The sequence below is a fragment of the Neofelis nebulosa genome, chromosome 9, assembly GCF_028018385.1.
Source record: "Neofelis nebulosa isolate mNeoNeb1 chromosome 9, mNeoNeb1.pri, whole genome shotgun sequence".
Taxonomy (NCBI): domain Eukaryota; kingdom Metazoa; phylum Chordata; class Mammalia; order Carnivora; family Felidae; genus Neofelis; species Neofelis nebulosa.
Genome location: NC_080790.1, coordinates 40,154,194 through 40,173,712, shown reverse-complemented (window position 1 = coordinate 40,173,712; position 19,519 = coordinate 40,154,194). Strand labels below are relative to the sequence as shown.

At 43.3% G+C, this 19,519-nt stretch overlaps 1 long non-coding RNA gene across 1 annotated transcript; it reads left to right on the top strand.

Moving 5' to 3' along the window:
- Positions 1-7,258: 7,258 nt before the first annotated feature.
- Positions 7,259-19,079, top strand: LOC131484801 (uncharacterized). The gene is made up of 3 exons (XR_009248455.1): positions 7,259-7,469; positions 12,630-12,753; positions 18,976-19,079. It is a non-coding gene; the product is annotated as an uncharacterized LOC131484801 (long non-coding RNA).
- The last annotated feature ends 440 nt before the right edge of the window (positions 19,080-19,519 follow it).

The window sequence follows — 19,519 nt, the reverse complement described above, 5'->3', positions numbered from 1 at the left end:
TGACCTCTCTGATCTGAAGGAATCTTTGCCACCTTTTGCTGGCTAGGCTCTTCCTGACACAGCTTTCCTTCTGCTGGATCTGCCCTGCCCCAATCTGGTGTCTTCTCTCCGGCTGAGTAAACTGAGCCGACCTCCAGGGTGCCCCTTTCACTTTGGCCAGCGTCCATACCACACCAGTTAACCTTCTTGTCATTCAGCTCGTCCCTCTGGACACTGGGCAGCAGTGACCAGTGAGGGGCCTCAAGGTGGGCCTAGTGGCACCTGTGCTACTTGGTGGCTTACACCTGAGGAAGTCCCTCTCTAGGGCTGGCTCTGCAAATACAGCTGCTTATCATGAGCAGCTTGTGGCAGAGGGTCCTTTCTCTTGTGTCTTTTCTTTCTTTCCAAAGCACCAAGCACAGAGCCAAGCACACAGGACTTGTCTCACCAATACCATTTGGAATAGAAGTATTGGCCACAGAATACTACCATCTTTTTTTTTTTTTTTGTAGAGTCTCTGCTTTACTTGCAGGGGGAGCCCTCTGTTAGGAGTGGGGGGCATTTGGTGGTGGCCACGCTCTGCTGTGAGGGTTGAGTCCCAGGACGTGTGGTGAGGAGCCAAGGAAGGAAAAGAAAGGTCCTTCCGCGTCCTTGTTCCCTTGTTCTATTCTCTTCTATGCTCCTTTTGAGATGCTTCCCTCCTGTTACACAAACACCTCTGAGGTCTCCTGGCCAACGAATCTGTTCTCCCTCTAGACATAGGCAGTGAACTCCTAGTGTCCATGGCAGATCACTTTGGATCCCAGATGGAAAACACCAAGGGGCTGTAAGAAATGACTGCTGATTCTTGGCTTTACTTTCCTGCCTCGTAACCTGAGCCAGGTGGACCGTCCACTTCCCACCCCAGGTCACAGATCACCACTCCGACATTCTGTAAAACCCCATGGGATGTGGAAGGGTAATAACATGCACCTACAAGTGGGCATGGCTGCTTGGGAGGCTCTGTCATTACAAGGTTTTCCTGCTGTCATCTGAGGTTATTATTGCCTCCATTTTTAAAAGTGAGGAAAGTGGGCACTTGGGTGGCTCAGTTGGTTAAGCATCTGACTCTTGATTTCAGCTCAGGTCATGATCTCAAGAATCATAGGATCGAGCCCCATATGGGGCTCTGCACTGACAATGCAAAGCCTGCTTGGGAGTCTCTCTCTCTCTCTCTCTCTCTGCCCCTCCCCTGCTCATGCTCTCTCTCTCAAAAAAAAAAAATTTTTTTGAAAATATAAATAAATAAATAAATAAATAAATGTGAGGAGAGCAACCTGGAGAGGCCAGGGGCTTGCCCAACGCCACACAAAACAGAGAAGCCTTTGTGCTTCTGGGTCAACGCTCTTTCCACATAGACTGTACCACGTGAGTGTCAGGAGGGGTGGGACTGTCTCATGCTCTCTGAACACACAGGCCTTCCCAGTGGCGTCTCTTTCTCTCCTTCCCTCCTGGACAGAGCAACTGTCCTGGACAGTCCTGCTCCTGGACAGAGCCTGCTGTCCTGTTGGCATAAGGCTCACTGTGCTTGAGTTTGAGGTGAGGAGATTCAAGGTAGCCGTTATAAGTGTCATCCATCCTTGGTCTTGAAGAAGGCACCCAAAACCTGTGGTATTCTTGGCACAGGGCAAAGTGGAGTACAGGAGGCAGGTGTGGGGGGAGCTGTGGGGGAGCCCTATCCTTGCCTTGGGTAGTTTAATTAGCTCCTGTTCTGAAGTGTGCTGGTAAAAGTGCGCATGGAGAATAAAAGCCTGTAAGTAAACAGTGGTTCCATTTGTACAGCTAAGAACTTGCAGAGGGGCAAGTTCTGGTTTTTCAACATAGTTTCAGGTCAAGTGCAATTGTAACTCTCATCACTGCCCCCAGGTAAATTCCATGGCTTCTTTAGCCCTGGAACAAAGTTCTGGCTTTCAGACTTCCAGAGGCCACCGTAATTAATGTCTTCTGTCTGCATTTTTCCCCCTTCTATCTAAATTTGAGGGCTACTTCTGGTATGTCCTTCTCCTTACTTAGATTCAACTCACATTCACTGGCACGGTGTTAGGGGTTTTCACCTACATGGTCTCATGAAATTCTTCCAGCTAGCCCATAAGATTGGTTTCTTCTCTCAATTTCAGTGATGAGGCACCTGAGTTTTCAAGTGGTTAGGTCATTTGTCCCAGGTCACCAGTCAGCAAGTGGTACCCAAAGTGCTAGCCATGTGCTGACATGTATGGACAGGATGTATGGACCCATCCAGGGTCAGAAGCTTTCCAAACCCACTCAAAGCACCGATTGTCTTGTTTATGTTTTTCTTGCAACTACCCCACAGCCTCAACCACACCTTTAAAGTTACTTAATTATCCATACAGCTGGGTTTACCAGTCTGGGTCTCCTTTTTAAGGGCTGACCTTCCCCAATGTCCCTCCTGAACCTCTGGGACAAGGAGTTTCACTGCAGACTATAAAGGCCCTGTGAGGCTCTGTGAAGAGTCTATTCTCTCTGCCTCAAACATTCCTCCCTCTATACCAGCTATCCCTACTCTAATAGATGGAAGTAGCTATAGATTTTATTTACTTAATAGGTTTTCTCATCCCCAATTTTCTGGTAGCAGTGTTTGTTCTTCCTTCCCCCCCCCCCTTTGGGGAACTTCCTGTCCCCTAGTCGTAATCCTCAACTGTCCATCTGGTTCTCCTCCATCTCCTGGCAACCGAGGAGAGATGTGTGACTGAAATTTGGCCCATCAGAGGACCCGATCCCTCTGACCACCGTGATTGGTTCAAGGATGAGTGTGTGACCTGGTCCAATGATTACAAGTTTTTCTTCTTTAAGCAATGATGCAATGAATCAATCCCAGTGTATTGGGACTGACATCTTCTTTCATTTGTCCAATTATTCCCATGGGATAAGTTCCTGGCTTGAAATTGCCACGTCATATATATGTGCATTTTCAATGTTGGCATGTTTCGTGAGGTTGCCCTCCAGAAAAGCTGTCCCAAATTTATACCATCCCAGCAACATGTGAGAGTTGGTTCTGCACATCCCAGGAACACCTGGTGTTGTCAATCTTTAAATATTTGCTGGTCTGAAAAGTAAAGACAGCTGTTGAAATCTATTCCCAGTTTTGGTTCTCTTTTTGGGTCATGATCCCACATGCCTGTCCTAAAGTTACCTACCCCTGGCCTTGCTTCTAAACCTCTTGCCTGGTGTTTCATCCAACTTTATTGGTCTTCTTGTATCCTGTCCTCACTGTACTAGACTGGAAAAAGGGTTTTTACCTTATACATCTCCCTTTTTCCCCTAGCTTCTTGCAGCTGCTAAGAACAGTTCGGAACCCAATAATTATGTTTTGAATGAATGAATGAATGAATGAATGAAAACCCTTCTATGACCCTCCCATTTCCTGTTCAGTTCTGAATGGTGCCATGTAGTTGAGTGAGTGTTAACCTGAATAAAGAAATGCCCAAGAACATCAGATTTCAAGAATCCACCCACAAACGCACACACTGAGTTCCATCCCTGAACTGTAATGACTTATTTTCCTGTGAGCGCTTATGTCCAGTCAGATCCCTTCATCTCTAAGCAACATATTTGTTCAAGGAGATGTCATACTCTCCCTGGAGCATTTCTGCCATCCCAATCAATCCACCAACACTGCAGGATCAAGTTCAATTTTCCATTCCTGTGACCCTGAGTTGGGACTGCACGTGGAATCTGGAAAAATAATTAACGTTTGTTGAGTGCTCACTATTTGCCAGACTTTGTGCTAGGCATTTTAAATACTTCATTAGTCGCATTCTTCATGGTCCCTTTGATGTCACAGTCTCTTCTACAGGGAATTTCCACCCTGGCTATTCCCAAAGGAGATGTAGGGTTCAGGAACTAGTTGGCTGCTGTGCCTTATACCTCAACTTTTATTTATCAGTCAAATATTGCCTTTAAAATTTAAGTCTTCCACATTTCTTATGGGGTCTATCCTTGGCTGTTTCATCTTTCTGTGTGGAATAAATGGGATTCTTTTTCTGTGATGCTGGGAAGTTGGCTGTTGTTTGTTTACAAGAACGTGAGTTTTGTGTATTGATTTTGTATTTGGCCATTTTTCCAAACTTTCTCACATTTTTTATTTTTAAAATTTTTAACTTTCATTTTTAAAATTTTGGTTAGCTTTAAATTTTCTACGTAGACAATATCTTTAAGTAGTAAGTCTTGTAACAGACAAGATGATGATATTTTAACAATTTTTAGAGAGAAAATTCACATACTATACAACTTACCCATTTAAAGGCTACAATTCAATTTTTCTTAGCATATTCACAGAATTATGCAACCATCATCACGATTAATTTTAAAACAATAAAAGGAAATTTTAAATTTCTTTTTTTTTCTTCCTGATTGAATTGATTAGGATCACCAGTAGACTGATTAATAGTAATGGTGATGATGGACAACTTTGTCTTGTTCCTGATGTTTCTGGAATGTCTGATTTTTCACCACTGAATAAGATGTTTACTAACAGTTTTTTGATAGTTAGACTTGATCAAGGTAAGAAAGTTTCCTTCCACTTTTAGCTGCAAGAATTTTATCTTCTTATTTAGAAATAGGCACACATTTTATCCAATCCATTTATCAAGGCATTTATTGTGATGGGAATAATCTTTTCTTCCTTTAAATCTATTACTGTAGTACATTAACAGATTCTCTGCTTAAAACCATCTCTGCAGGGACACCTAAGTTGGTTGAGCATTCCAACTCTTGATTTCGGCTCAGCTCATGATCCCAGGGCTGTGAGATCGAGCCCTGCTTCAGGTTCCATGCTGAGAGGGGAACCTGCCTGAGATTCTCTCTCTCTCTCTCTCTCTCTCCTCTGCTCCTCTCCCCAGCTTACACAGGCTCATTCTCTCTCTCTCTCTAAAAGGAAAAAAGAAAAAAGAAAAACAAAACAAAACAAAAAACCATCTCTCTTTTAAAAACACCATTGGATTCAATTTGCTGATAGTCTATTTAGAATGTTGGGCCTTTAACTTTTTAGTGTAATTATCTCATAGTTTTCCTTCCTTCTTTTTTGGTTTCTTTTTTTTTTTTTTTTTTTTTACTGTGTGGTGATGAACCAGGGTCATGCTTTTCTCAAGTTGTTTCCAAGTACTGAGGAAAGTACAAAGCCCTGCGATTTGTGCTCAATGTGGGACTCCTCTAATAGGCCGTCACTGTTCTGGAACCTCTCACTGGGTTGGCAAAGATTTGAGCAGATCTGCATCCTGGTCTGACAGCTTCCTCTGCCCAACCTGGATGCCAACCTTTGTTTCTCTTTCACAAGTGTTTTCACCCAAAAACCTGTGTGCTCCTAATTCTAGTTGGCTTCCCAGAGCCCCCATTTGACATAGGTGTTATCTTTCCAGCTCGGCCTCTAGAGCTGGGGTGCCTGGGTGGCTCAGTCGGTCAAGTGTCCAACTTCGGCTCAGGTCATGATCTTGTGGTTGGAGGGTTCGAGCCCCGCGTTGGGCTCTGCGCTGATGGCTCAGAGCCTGGAGCCTGCTTCAGATTCTGTGTCTCCCTCTCTGCCCCTCTCCTGCTTGCGTTCTCTCTCTCTGTCCCTCTCTCAAAAATAAGTAACAGACGTTAAAAAAAATTAAACTTGTAGACTTAGGTTTCCTACACTCTGGAAGGATTTATGTACTATGCCCACAATCAGATCCTTGAAAGTCAGACGTAATTCACCAACAAAACCATCTGAGCCTGGTTTTGGTTTTTTGTTAAAGGGAAAGAACTTTGACAACAGTTTGAATTTCTTCCGTGTTTATTGGCCCATTCAGGTTTTCTGTCTCCTCTTAGACAAATTTTGGTAATTTGCATCTTCCTAGAAAATTCTGCATTTTAACCTAGATTAAAAAAATTTTTTATTAACATTAATTTCTTTTTAGTAATTTTTGAATGCTTTAAAATCTCAATAGGTGTGTTTCCTGCCTCATTTTTTAAATGTTTATTTATTTATTTTGAGAAAGAGAGAGAGAGAGACTGTGAGCCTGTGTGAGCGGGGGAGGGGCAGAGAGAGAGAGAGAGATAGAGAGAGAGAGAATTCCAAGCAGGCTTCACACTCAGCACTGAGCCTGACATGGGGCTCGATCTCACAACTGTGAGATCATGACCTGAGCCGAAATCAAAGAGTCTGACACTCAATCGACTGAGCCACCCAGGTACCCTTCCTTTTTCATTTCAAATGTTAATTATTCTTTAAATTTTTATTCATATATCTTATTAATATCATGTAATTAGGTTTGTCTATAGTAATGGTCCTTTCAAAGATCAAGATGGTGTTTTATTAATCAAGGTTATTTTTGTATGTGAGTATTCCACCTCATTAAATTCTGCTAACTTTTATACTCCATCCATTTAATATCTTTGGATTTATTTTGTTGATCTTTCATTCTAGCTTCTTGATTTTAATGTTTCCTTCATTTATTCTGAATTCTTCTTGTTTCTAATAAATTTCCCCTGACTCCACTTGGATCAGGTCCCAGTAGTCCCTGAAAACAAAGTCCCAGGGCGCCTGGGTGGCTCAGTCGGTTAAGTGTCTGACTTCTGCTCAAGTCATGATCTCGTGGCTGCTGAGTTTGAGCCCCGCATTGGGCTATGTGCTAACAGCTCAGAGCCTGGAGCCTGCTTCAGATTCTGTGTCTCCCCGTCTCTCTCTACCCCCTTCTCTGCTCATGCTCTGTCTCTGGCTCAAAAATAAACAAACATTTAAAAAAAAATTTTTTAATTAAAAAATTAAAAAAATTAAAAAAATAAAACAAAGTCTCATTTTGGCTTATTTCAACTTTATAATTTCCTTTTTAACACAGGAGTTACTTTAAAAGAGGCTTTAAATTTTCCAGTGAGAAGATTTTTATTTTGCTACTTCTTGTGTTTTGTTTTGCATCTTAATTTCTAATTTTATTGCAGAGTAACAAAATAATCAGATTTGTGTGCTTTTTGGAATTTACTGGGATTCCCTTTGTGACGGTCAGATACATGACTAATTTGTAAAAGGCCCATGGGTGTCTGGAAGAAATGAGTCCTCGCTCCACTGGGGACAATGTGTTATTTATACATATTAGGTACATTTCAGAACTCTATTGTGCCTTGCACTGAAGCAAACGACTGTATATCTTTTCAGTGGACTGTAGCTTTTATCAGTATGAACTAATCCATGTTTACTGTACTGCTTTCTATTTTATTTTGTTTTTAATTTTGGTAAAATACACATAACATAAAGTTTGCCACTTTAACCATTTTTAAGTGTACAGTTCTATGGCCTTAAGTACATCACACTGTTGTGCAACCGTCACTGCCTTCCGCCCACAGAACTCTTCTCTGTAAAACTGAAACTCTACACATTAAGTAACAACTCGCCATTCCTCTTTCCTCCCTGCCCGCCCCAGCAATTGCCCCTCAGCTTTCTGTCTCTGTGAACCCGATTATTCTACGATCCTCATGTAAGTGAAATCATACAATATCCATCCTTTTGTGACTGGTTTATTTCACCCACATAATGTCCTCAAGTTTCATCTGTGTTGTTGCAGGTGACAGAATTTCCTTCCTTTTCAAGGCTTAATCATGTTCCACTGTGTGTACAGACTACCTTGTGTTGTTTATCTTATATCTGCTGATAGGCATTTGAGCTGCTTTCCTTTGAGCTATTTCCTTTTGCCGTGAATAATGCTGCTATGAACGTGGGTGTACAAATATCTCCTTGAGTCCCTGCTTTCAATTCTTTGGGGTGTGTACCTAGAGGTGGAATTGCCAGATCATATGTTAATTCTGTTTTTAGTTCTTTGAGAAAGCATCATCCTATTTTCCATAGTGGCTACACCATTTTCCATTCCCACTAACAGTGCACATGAGCTCCAATTTTTCCCCATCCTTGCTGACACTTGCTGGTTTCTATTTTGTGTGTTTTGTTTATAGTTGCCATCCTAATGGGTGTGATGTTTTTTAAATTATTGTTTTGGATTTTATAGCTATTATGTAACATATGATACCTATTTAGGAGGTGTCTATTTCCCTCTACCTTTGTTTTCAAACTTTCTGCATGATTTTCTTTAGATATACTTTTTGGAAATAAGATATAACATAATTTTTTTCTTTTTATTAACTTAAACTGAAAATATAGGTCTTGTAATGGCCTAATTTAACCTATTCGTGGGTACTCTGATTACTTATAAAACCAGACTTATCCTTGTCCTGCTGTTTTTATGTTCTCTATCATACTTTCTTCTCTTTTTTATTTCCATCTTTTCTTCAGTTGATCAGTTTTTCTGTATTCTATTGTTTTTCCTTATTTGTATTTGTATTTTTAAATAATTTTTTATTATTCATTTTGAGAGAGAGAGAGAGGAGGGGAGGAGCAGAGAGAGAAGGAGAGAGAGAGGGAATCCCGAGCAGGCTCTGCACCATCAGCATGGAGACCAAAACGGGACTCGAACCCACAAACCATGAGATCATGACCTGAGCTGAAACCACGAATAGGACGTTTCACCGACTGAGCCACCCAGGCGCCCCTCCATTGTTTTTCGTATTGTGGGTTAGAAATTATACATTTTATTTCTACTTTTTTGGTGGTTACCATTAAATTTTTAAGACATACTTAAACATAATTTTCTAAAGTATTTTGAATAAATTCAGATCAGAAGTTCGCAAACTATGGCCTGTGTGCCAAATCCAACCCACCATCCACCTTTGTACCTCCTGCAGGCTAAGAATAATTTTTATGTTTTTAAGTAGCTGAAAAAAAATCAAAAGAAGAAAAATGTTTTGTGACACATGGAACTTCTATAATTCAAATTTCAGCATCCCTAAGTGAAGTTTTATTGGAACACAGCCACATTTTTTTGCTTACATATTGTCTATAGCTACAATGGCAAAGCCTAAAATATTTGCAGTTGGCCCTTTATTGAATACATTTGCTGATCTGTGGTGTAGATATATGTCTTGCCCCCAAAAAAGATAAGGATTAATACAGAGATTAGTGCTTCCTTCAAGTCTCCAAATCTTACTCCATGCCATCCCTATGTTGCATTTGGGATTTCAGTTCTAGAAACTGGAAACAACCCAAATGTCCATCAGTAGGTGAGTGGATAAGCAGATTGTGGTATACCAATACAATGGAATGCTACTCAGCAATAAAAGAAAAAAAGAATGAACTACTGAAACATACACATCTGAAAGTGTGATGCTAAGTGTAAGTAAGAAACTAAATGCAAAGGCTACATACTGTATGATAATATTTATGTGACATTCTAGAGAAGGCAAAACTATAATGATAGAAAGCAGATCTGTGCTTTCCAGGGGCCAAAAGTAGGGGAATGGTGATTGGTTCCAAAGAAGCATAAAGAACATTTTGGGGTGATAGAAATATGTTTTATCATGATTGTGGTGGTGGTTACACAACTGTATACATTTGTCAAAATTCACCCAATTGTATACTTTAAATTGGTGAGTTTTATTGCCTATAAATTATACCTCAAAAAAGCTAATATAAAAAGCCTGTTCTGCCCTTATTACCAGGGAAATACAAATCAAAATCACAAGAAGATACCTACCACCTCACATCTGTCAGAGTGGCTAAAATGAACAACTCCGGAAACAACAGATGTTGGCGAGGATATGGAGAAACGAGAACCCTCTTGCACTGCTGGTGGGAATGCAAACTGGTGCAGCCACTCTGGAAAATAGTGTGGAGGTTCCTAAAAAAATCATAAATAGAATTACCCTATGACCCAGAAATAGCACTACTAGGAATGTATCCGAAGGATATAGGAATGCTGATTCATAGGGCACATGTACCCCAAAATTTATAGCAGCTCTATCAACAATAGCCAAATTATGAAAAGAGCCCAAATTCCATCAACTGATGAATGGATAAAGAAGATGTAGTAATGTATATATAATGGAATACTACTCAGCGATGAAAAAGAATGAAATCTTGCCATTTGCAACAATGTGGATGGAACTAGAGGGTATTATGCTAAGTGAGATAAGTCAGTCAGAGAAAGATATCATATGTTTTCATTCATATGTTGAATTTGAGAAACTTAACAGAAGACCATGAGGGAAGAGAAGGGGAAATAAGTTATAACCAGAAAGGGAGGCAAACCATAACAGACTCAAATACACAGAACAAATTGAGGGTTGATGGGGGTTGAGGGTTGGGAGGGACAGGGAAAATGGGAGATAGGCATTAGGAGGGCACTTGTTGGGATGAGCACTGGGTGTTTTGTGTAAGGGATGAATCATGAGAATCTACTCCCGAAGCCAACACTACACTGTATACACTGTATGTTAGCTAACTTGACAATAAATTATTTTAATTAATTAATTAATTAACTTTATTTTTAAAAATTGGAAAAATAAATAAATAAAAAATAAAAAGCCTGTTCTGGGCAAAACTACCCTTTGATGGGGGAAAAAAAAATCTATGATGAGAAGGAGCATGTGGGAACTTTTTGAGGAGAGAGTAATGTTCTGTATCTTGATGGGGAGGGTTACATTACACAATTTAATGCATTTGCCAAAAATCAGTTATTGTATGCTTGAGATTTATGCATTTCATTATATGTAAATTCTACATCAAAGTAAATGTATTAAATATTGAACTGTAGTTAACAATATGCATGCTTGAACACCTAAGGGGAAGTATACAGATGTCTGTAAACTTCGAAATATATAAAAAACAAGATGGATAAATGAATGGCTATATGGATAGACACATAGTAAAGTATAATAAAGTATTAATGGTAGAATATAGATGGTGAGTGTTCTTGATAAAATATATGTACCTATTCTGCCTTTTAAGACATTTGTGTTGACACAGAGTGGTTGCATGTACAAGACATCTGGACCCAGTCTTAAATTATCTTGTGTATAAAGAAATAGTTTTAAAATATTTTCATCTAGAGCACTAACTGTGCTCATCTTTCCTTCTTCAAAAGCCAGGGAAAAGACATGGTGGGACTTGTGTACCTTCCTAGTTTGAGCCAGCAGCTTACCTGGTCCTTCCTATTTTTGAGGCCCTGCCATCCCTGTTGATATTCTGTAGGGTCCCTTCCTTTCTAAGCCTGAGAGGATTATAGGAGTCTAAGTAGTCTCCTGGGATCTGGTTTATTGCTGGAACCCTGGCAGTGTGAGAAACTTCTGGAACCTCACTGGGTGCCAAAGCCCTAATGGAAAAGTAGTAGAGTTCTGATATGTTAGCCCTGGAAGGGCCTTAGTCACCACTTCACAGTTATCTTTTCACTCATATGAGAAACTTAACAGAAGACCATGGAGGAAAGGAAGGGGAAAAAAATAGTTACAAACAGAGAGGGAGGGAGGCAAACCATAAGAGACTCTTAAATACAGAGAACAAACTGAGGGTTGATGGGGATTTGGGGGAGAGGGTAAAATGGGTGATGGGCACTGAGGAGGGCACTTGTTGGGATGAGCACTGGGTGTTGTATGTAAGCGACGAATCACGGGAATCTACCCCCAAAACCAAGAGCACATTTTACACACTGTATGTTAGCCAATTTGACAATAAATTATATTAAAAGAAAGGAAGAAAGAAAGAAAGAAAGAAAGAAAGAAAGAAAGAAAGAAAGAAAGAAAAGAAAAGAAACAAGTGCAGAGAGGGGAAGTGACTTGCTTAAGCCCACACAGGGCTGTGGTAGCAGATGCCCCAAGCCTCCTTGCTCCCAGCCATATTGGGGCCGCAGCCAATCTGATGGTTTCCTGAGAGGCACTGATGGGAGGAGGCCCATGATTTGTGAGGTGGTAGCAGCCTTGCTGTGAGGAGGCCTGGGTTCAACCCCGGCTCTGCGAGCTGGGGCAGGTTACTTCATCTCTTAGCTCGACTTTCCTCATGGGTACCATAAGAATAATAGTATCTTCCTTCTGGAGTGTTGGAGGTTTAAATGGAACATTGTCTTTAGAGCAGTTAGCACAATGCCTGGACCCAGTAAGCGCTCATTCCACTGGAAGCAGTGTTATTACTGTTACTAGTAAGTGCGCCGTTATGTGAGTCTGTGAAACCAGATTTTGGCTCCAGTGGTACACTTACTAGCTGTGACTGTAATCCTCACAACAATCCCCAAGGGAGTGGTCTTTTCCATATTTTACAAATAAGGAAGTTGACACGCACGTCCAACCTCAGGTCTTCGGATCTGGATCAAACACAAATATTGTGTTCTAATAATCCTCTTGGCAGATATGTTCTCAGCAAAATGACCATTCAGCCATTCATCTGTCATTTTCTCAAACTCCTTCAGCTTAAGATGTTCAGGGTGCCAGGGGGCCATGTTCAGGGTAGCATGTCCTGAACCCCATCATATGCATCCTCTGGGAGCTTGTCAGAAATGATGATTTTGCCCCCACCCCTACCCAGAGCTACTGAAACAGTGTCTGGAGGTGGGGACCTAGGATCTGTTCCAGCAAGCTCTAGGAAGTAGAGAAGTGCTATTCTAAGGAACCAATAAGAGGAGGATTAGTGGAGAGAGTGAACGATCAGGTTCAGGGGGCGCATCTACAGCGTGGAATGTTCGACCTACGAAGAGTAAACCTCCTACTAGCAATTCTGCTTTGTCTTTTTTATGCTAACATTATGCTTGTCTCTTTCCTAGCCTTGAGCTGCATTGCAAAGGTCTCCATAGTTCCCAGGCCCCAGGAAAGGGAGCACAAAGGCAGAAGAACATTTACCTCTCCACGCTGTCACTGACTGATGTCTCATCTAGGACCTCCTCAAAGGTGCTTGCAGAGTCTCGCCCTGGGAGGTTTTCCTTTTCATTTCACTGGAGCTCATAAGGATTGAGTCATTTATGAGGATTCTGTCATACACTCAAAAGCCAGGGGGATGGTTTGTGAGGGTTTATCTCCAACCATAGCCGTGAGCCACCGTGGCTGAGACTGCTTGGAGGAACGAAATAAAGCTCCCTCACCCCACAGGAAACTGCAAAATCAACCACGCATTTCCTCAACAACAACCACCTCCATATGCTGTGGTCTAAAAACTCATCATGTATTATCAAAACGTACACCGGTAGAACTCTCAAAGCCAAGTCTAGTCCAGACAATGGCTTGCTGGAGGGAGGTGGGCTTAGGGGTGGGAAAGAGGCTTGGAGAGGCTTCTGACAACACATGCTCCTGGCCAGAACCAGCTCCCCTCACTACCCTCATCTCTGTTTTATTTACACCTTGTTATTACATCTCCTGCTTCTTATCATTCCCAGTTCAGATGGCCTCCAACCTCCACCACCGGAGGCAGAAACTACCCTCAGTCCTAAATGCAGCTGAAAAACTGCTTTTGGAGTTTGTGCATCTGGCAGTGAATATCTCACCTCTTAACCAGACTTGAGCCCTGGCAGGGAAAAGCCCTCCCAATCTGGCCCCTTGCCCGGCAGGGTCCAGTGCCAGGGTGTGGTTGGCACTAGATTAAGTTATGTAATAGATCAGCAATAGAGTTGCACTTCATAATTGCCAAGGAGTTTCTGAACACACAGGTTGCAGGAGAAAAGAAGCAAGGTAGAGTTCTGTAGCTGAGCAGAGACAGAGCATGGGCTGGATATGGGGGCTGATGTTTCTCTGAGGACCAGATGCCCAAAGTCCTAAGGGCGAGAGGAATCTTTGCTGGGGGTCAGCAACAACAGCCACCAGCACATTCATTCCACCAGTGATGACTGGCACTGTTCCAGATGCTGGGGCTATAAAGATGAGCACCAGAGATGGTGGAATACAAGGTGCAGGGAGGGGGGCAGGAAAATTATCCTTCATAAAAGATTAATTCCAAGTATTCTTATACTGGAATTCTTAGCCTTCTCATTTGCATGCTTGTTTCCTTCTTTCGTCCCCATCCCTTCCTTTGTCCCTCTCTTTCTTTCTTTCTTTCTTTCTTTCTTTCTTTCTCTTTCTTTCTTTCTTTTTCTTTCTTTCTTTCTTTCTTTCTTTCTTTCTTTCTTTCTTTCTTTCTTTCTTTCTTTCTTTCTTTCTTTCTTTCTCCTTCTTTTCTTCCTTCCTTCCTTTCCTTCCTTCCACCCTCCCTCCCTTCTTCTTCTTTCCTTCCTTCCTTCCTCTTCTTAAGTAATGGCAGCTGTCTGGGGAAGATGTCTTAGCCTGAATTGACCTCAATCAGTGCTAACTTGTATGTTTATAAAGGTCACCTGATGACACTGGTGGAAAAAATAGGCAAAGAAATTTAAACACAGAGTCAGTAAGTCTCCCTAGGGATATGACCTCACAACGAAAAGAATTGCATGTTTTTGTAAACAAGGACTTTAAAGGTCAGTTTAAAACACAAGCTCTGGAGATGACAAATATATACCTACTGGGTAAATGGAGGAGAAAGACTGGCCCAGTATTTTGTGGATGGGTAATTGTGGTTTGGGGTAAAATTTCCAAGGTCAGCATCACATGTGGGTTCAGAAAGTATTGTATCTTGAACCTCTTAGGTGAAGTGACAATGACATGGGAAGCTAAATTAGAGGGCTTACTTCCCCTGTAGCCTCTGAAGCGAGGCTGCCTTCTTCCTAGCTCATACTCAGGCCCTGGGGAGGGTCAGGATCGCATTTGCTCTGCATTGCTGCTTCTAAACCATTCTCCCTCCTTCCCTCCTAAAACACCAGTTGGCTGGCTTACTCTCCCTTGGAATCTCCTCAAACTATCCATGGATGCCCTCCTTGTTGCACCTGTAGACCCTTGGGCACTTCCTTTTGTGCTTTTTAAGGACTTTGATTCACGCTCACACTCCCCAGCACTGTTTTATCTCCAGCTTTATCTCACGGTGATTTCAATATCCACATAGAAGATCCTCCCCAAGTCCCAGTGTCAGTCCACTTGGATTGCTATAACAGATTACCAGAGACTGGGCAGTTTATAAACAACAGAAATTTATTTCTCACAGTTCTAGAGGCTGGGAGGTCCAAGATCAAGGCAGATTGGGTGTCTAGTAATGACCTACTTCCTGGTTCATACATTGCTTTCTTCTCACCGTGTCCTTGCATGGCAGAGAGGGCAAGAGTCTCTCTGGAGTTTCTTTCATAAGGGCACTGATCCCACTCATGGGTGCCCCACTGTCATCTAATCGCCTCCCAAAGGCCCCACTTCCAAACACCATCACATCAGGGAGTAGGATTCAACATACGGATTTGGAGGGGACACAAACATGTAGTGTGTAGCACCCAGCCTCCAATTCTACGACCTACACATGGAAACCAGTGACCTTGTCACCTCCACCTCAACCACTCACTTCCACAGACATACCCTGGAACCCATTACTACCACTGACTAGAGAGCCCTCCAGTGTCTCAGTTTCTAGTAACCCATGCTGCAGCCACTATGCCCTGTTTCTCCAGCTCACTTCTTCTCTTACACAGACTCCAATAATTCTTCTTCCAATTGAGATGTGCGATCTCTGCTCCAACCATGTTTTCACTAATAATTAGCCCCTTAAGTGCCTCATTTCCATCCTTTCCCAGCTTATATTTCACAGTTTACACTGTTATAGTTTACAGTTGCATACACCCCAACTCCCTCCGTTGCATTTGCCTGAGAGAACATCCATGGCTGACCTGTAAGGCCTAACCAATAACAAGGTGGAGAAGCAAACAACAAATGTCTCTTCCTTTTTCTCTCATCCAGCTTCTGACCTCACTCCACTTCTCTGCTGCCCCTTAAGAGCTGTCCAGCTACTGTGATAATTCCTTTCTTCCCCTTCTCACTGCAACTCCCTCCCATTGACTTTTGTGACCTCTCTCCACTGAAATAGCTTGTGTCAAGACTCCTGAGGTCCTATGGTTGCCAAATCTAATGGGCAAGTCTCAAACCTCATCTTACTAAACTCATCAGTAGCATCTTTGATGGAGCAGAACACTCTGTCTTCCTGACACATTCCTGGTTTGGATATGCACTCCCCTTGGATCTCCTCCTACCTCACTGGCCTCCTCTTCTCACATCCCTCTGACATTGATCATTGGGAGTTTCCCAAGGTTCAGGCTTTGCACCTTTCTTCTATCACTCTTTACTGACCTCACCCAGTCTCTAGGACTGAATGACTCCCAAAGTTAGATCTTCAGCCCAGATCTTGAACCTGAACTCCAAATTTCTATCTTTAACTTACAATATGACCTTTCTACCTGGATGTCTAATGGGCATCCTAAACTTAACAACTTCTATCCCTTCGTTGTGTTCCTCCTGATCGTCATCTCAGAAAAGGACAACTTCTTCAACTGTTCAGGCAAAATAACCTGGGTGTCATCTTTGATTCCTTCCTTCCTCTAATGTCCTGTATACAATCAATTGATAGATCATGTTGGCTTACATTCAAAATACATCCAGGGTGGCTCAGTCGGTTGAGCGACCAACTTCAGCTCAGGTCATGATCTCACAGTTCGTGGGTTCATGCCCCATGTCAGCCTCTGTGCTGACAGCTTGGAGCCTGGAGCCTGCCTCAGATTCTGTGTCTCCCCCTCTCTCTCTCTGCCCCTCCTCTGCTTGTGCGCGTGCTCCTCTCTCCTCTCTCTCTCTCTCTCTCTCTCTCTCTCTCTCTTTCTCTCTCTCAAAAATAAATTAATAAAACACTTTTTAAAAAAGTAAAAACAAAAACAAAAAACCCAAAATACATCCAGAACCCTGTGTTTCTTACCACTGCTGCTAATATGGACCAAGCCACTATCATCTCTCACCTGGATTATTCCAGTAGCCCCCTAACTGGTCTCTCTGCCTCTGCCCTCATCATCCTTGACATCTGTTCTCCATAAAGCAACCTGAGCAAACTTTCTAAAATTGAAGTAAAATAGATTTCAACCAACTTGTCAACTATAAATGATTGCTAACAGTTGCCTGAGGTGCCCTGTGGAGAACTCTTGGCTTATAGTAAAGAATGCCATGACTGTTTGGCAATGTGTGCCAAGGCCTAGGCAGAGGGAGCAGGATGTGAGGGCCACAGAGTAACATGGCCTGAGACAAGATTCCTCTCCCCAGTGGGCCTGCTTAGACTGGGTTCCCCAGAGACAAGGATCTGTGGGCAGGCACTTTATTCAAGAAGTGATCCCAGAAGTGGGGAGTGAGACAGAGAAAGGATAGAAAAGGGAAGGGAAGAAAGCCAAAGCAGAATATCTTAATAAGTAGGTCACCTCTAAGAGTACCTGAGGCTCAGGTGCGGCACCTCTGGGAGAAGGTGGAGAACACATCTCAGAGTAGTCCGACCTGAAGGGAGAATTTGTTCTCCCCTCAGCTTCCAGTACACCCAAGGATGAAGCCCTGAGGTGGAGGTCACACTGTAGGCAGATGCCCTTGGCCCTTGTGGACAGGGTGCTGACAGAGTCTGCCCCAGTGCCCCATTCTGGGATGACTAGCCCTGCTCTGACAATGGAGCTCAACCCCAACAGCTTGCTCCTCCAGAAAAGCAGGCCAGACCCAAAGTTAACTTAGAGAGGCAGTGTGGCCCAGTGGGACAGATATAGGCTCTGGAGTCAGCCAAACATGGGTCCAAATCCTGGCACAAGCTGTGACCTCAGATGAGTTACAGGACTTCTCAGCATTCTCATAATAACCTAGAAGTAACAGCTCCTGCCCATGGGGTGTTGTGAGGATCCCCTGAGGCTCCCCTCCCATATACTCCCCTGACACACAAGTCAGCATTTGCTACCCCCATTCCCAACTTGCCCCACAGCTGCCTCCACACACATAGAAAGCACAAACTGCCCAGAAGCTCGGCCCCTGTCTGGGCATAAGATTAGGTTCCAGATCTCAAACATCACAAGATGGCAGCCCACTGGGAGGGTAGGAAGAAGTTATTACAACTTTCTTTTATCCTCATTTTTAGTTATCCTTTTAAAAGTTCTGGTTTGGCTTTTGTTCTAGAACAGCCATAATAGAATTGTGTAAGTACATGATTTATGCATAAATGAAGGTACAAATATTAGGGTGTGTGCTCAAAAATATCTCATGGGTATATAATCCAAATAGTTTGGAGATGACTACCATGGATCCTTCTTTCTTGTCCTGGATAACACACATCTGGCCTCTGTCCTGCTCAGGCCTCTTCCCACAGCCTGCCCTGCCTTTAGTCTGACTCTTTCCTCCTAGAATTACATCTTGCAGTCAAACAGCCCCTGGTCTCGTAAGGTTCATAAAGGAAAGTGTCTCTTGTTACTTGTATGATCACCACAAGAGGCCCAACCTAACCCCTTTCCTAGACCTCTCACCACACCACCACCACTGTCCCTCACAGCTGTTGTTTCCCTGGTCAGGAGCAATCAGTCTTCCTGTGGGCCGCAGACCATGATCAGTTTCTGTGTCAGTTGCCCTCAACTTGCCCACTTCCTGGGCCATCTCCCAGGGTTCCTGGTCCCCCACCCGTGCTCCATGCCTTTGCAGTCCCTGGGCAGACCCTAAGTTCCCACCTCAGCTCCTTTCCTCAAGGTGTGCCTCTCCCCAGCCCCACAGATCTAAATTCCATCCAACTCCCAGGCCCAATGCAGCAGGCGTATGGCGCACTGGACCACCAGGTGACGTCTTCCAGTGCCTCCTAGAAACTGTACCTGCCTGGTCCCAGTGACACTTCTCAGGTGCTGCTTCGGGTCAGGGTCGGCTACATAATTTGTGTGCTCACTGCAAAACAAAAATACAAGGCCCCTTGTTCAAAAAAGAAGAAAACTTGGGGCCCTTGGGTGGTTCATTCAGTTAATCATCTGACTCTTGGTTTTGGCTCAGGTTATGATCTCATGGTTCGTGAATTTGAACCCCACATGAGGCCCTCAGCTCTCAGCGCAGAGCCCGCTTCAGATACTCTGTCTCTCTCTCTCTCTGCCCCTCCCCAGCTCACGCACTCTCTCTCTGTCAAAAATACATAAAAATTTAAAATAAAAAAAAAAGAAAAGCTGCCATTAAATGTATGAAAATATAAAGCTTTTTCCTTTCTTCCGAAATCTCTCTCTTGAGCTGTCATGGTATTGTTTTTTTGTTTCTATTTAGTGTTGTGCTCCCTCAGGCAAGGGGATGCGATGGCAGACGCAAAGGCACCAGGCCACCCTTTGCCCTCCACAACTCAGCGCTGACACATCATTGGCTGCTGGACTGGCATGGTGAGTCGGGCATCTCTGCCTCCTGAGGGGATTGCAAGCTGCACACTGGGATGCTCTAGGTACCTGGAGCAGGGCAGGGCAAGAGGTTTGTCTCTGCTGAATGGGCCACACTGCCAGCCCAGCACAGAGACAGCTGCCATCATGCCTTACCACGAGAGACAGCAGGGCCCACATGCCCAGACCCCTCCAGCCAGGGCAGGGAATGGCGGTGCCTGCTGGACACGGGCAGGGAGGGGAAACTGGGAGAGACTAGGACACTAGGAGTGAGGGGACTGGGCAGCTAAGGCCACATCCCAAAGAGATGGCAGAAGATAGGATAGTGCATGGACCGAGGCCCCTGGCTACCAGCACATGCTTCATTGTCTTATTGGCCTTTACTTACATAATACAGACTCGAAGATAAATTGGTTAAAAACCTCATGCACCGCCACGTT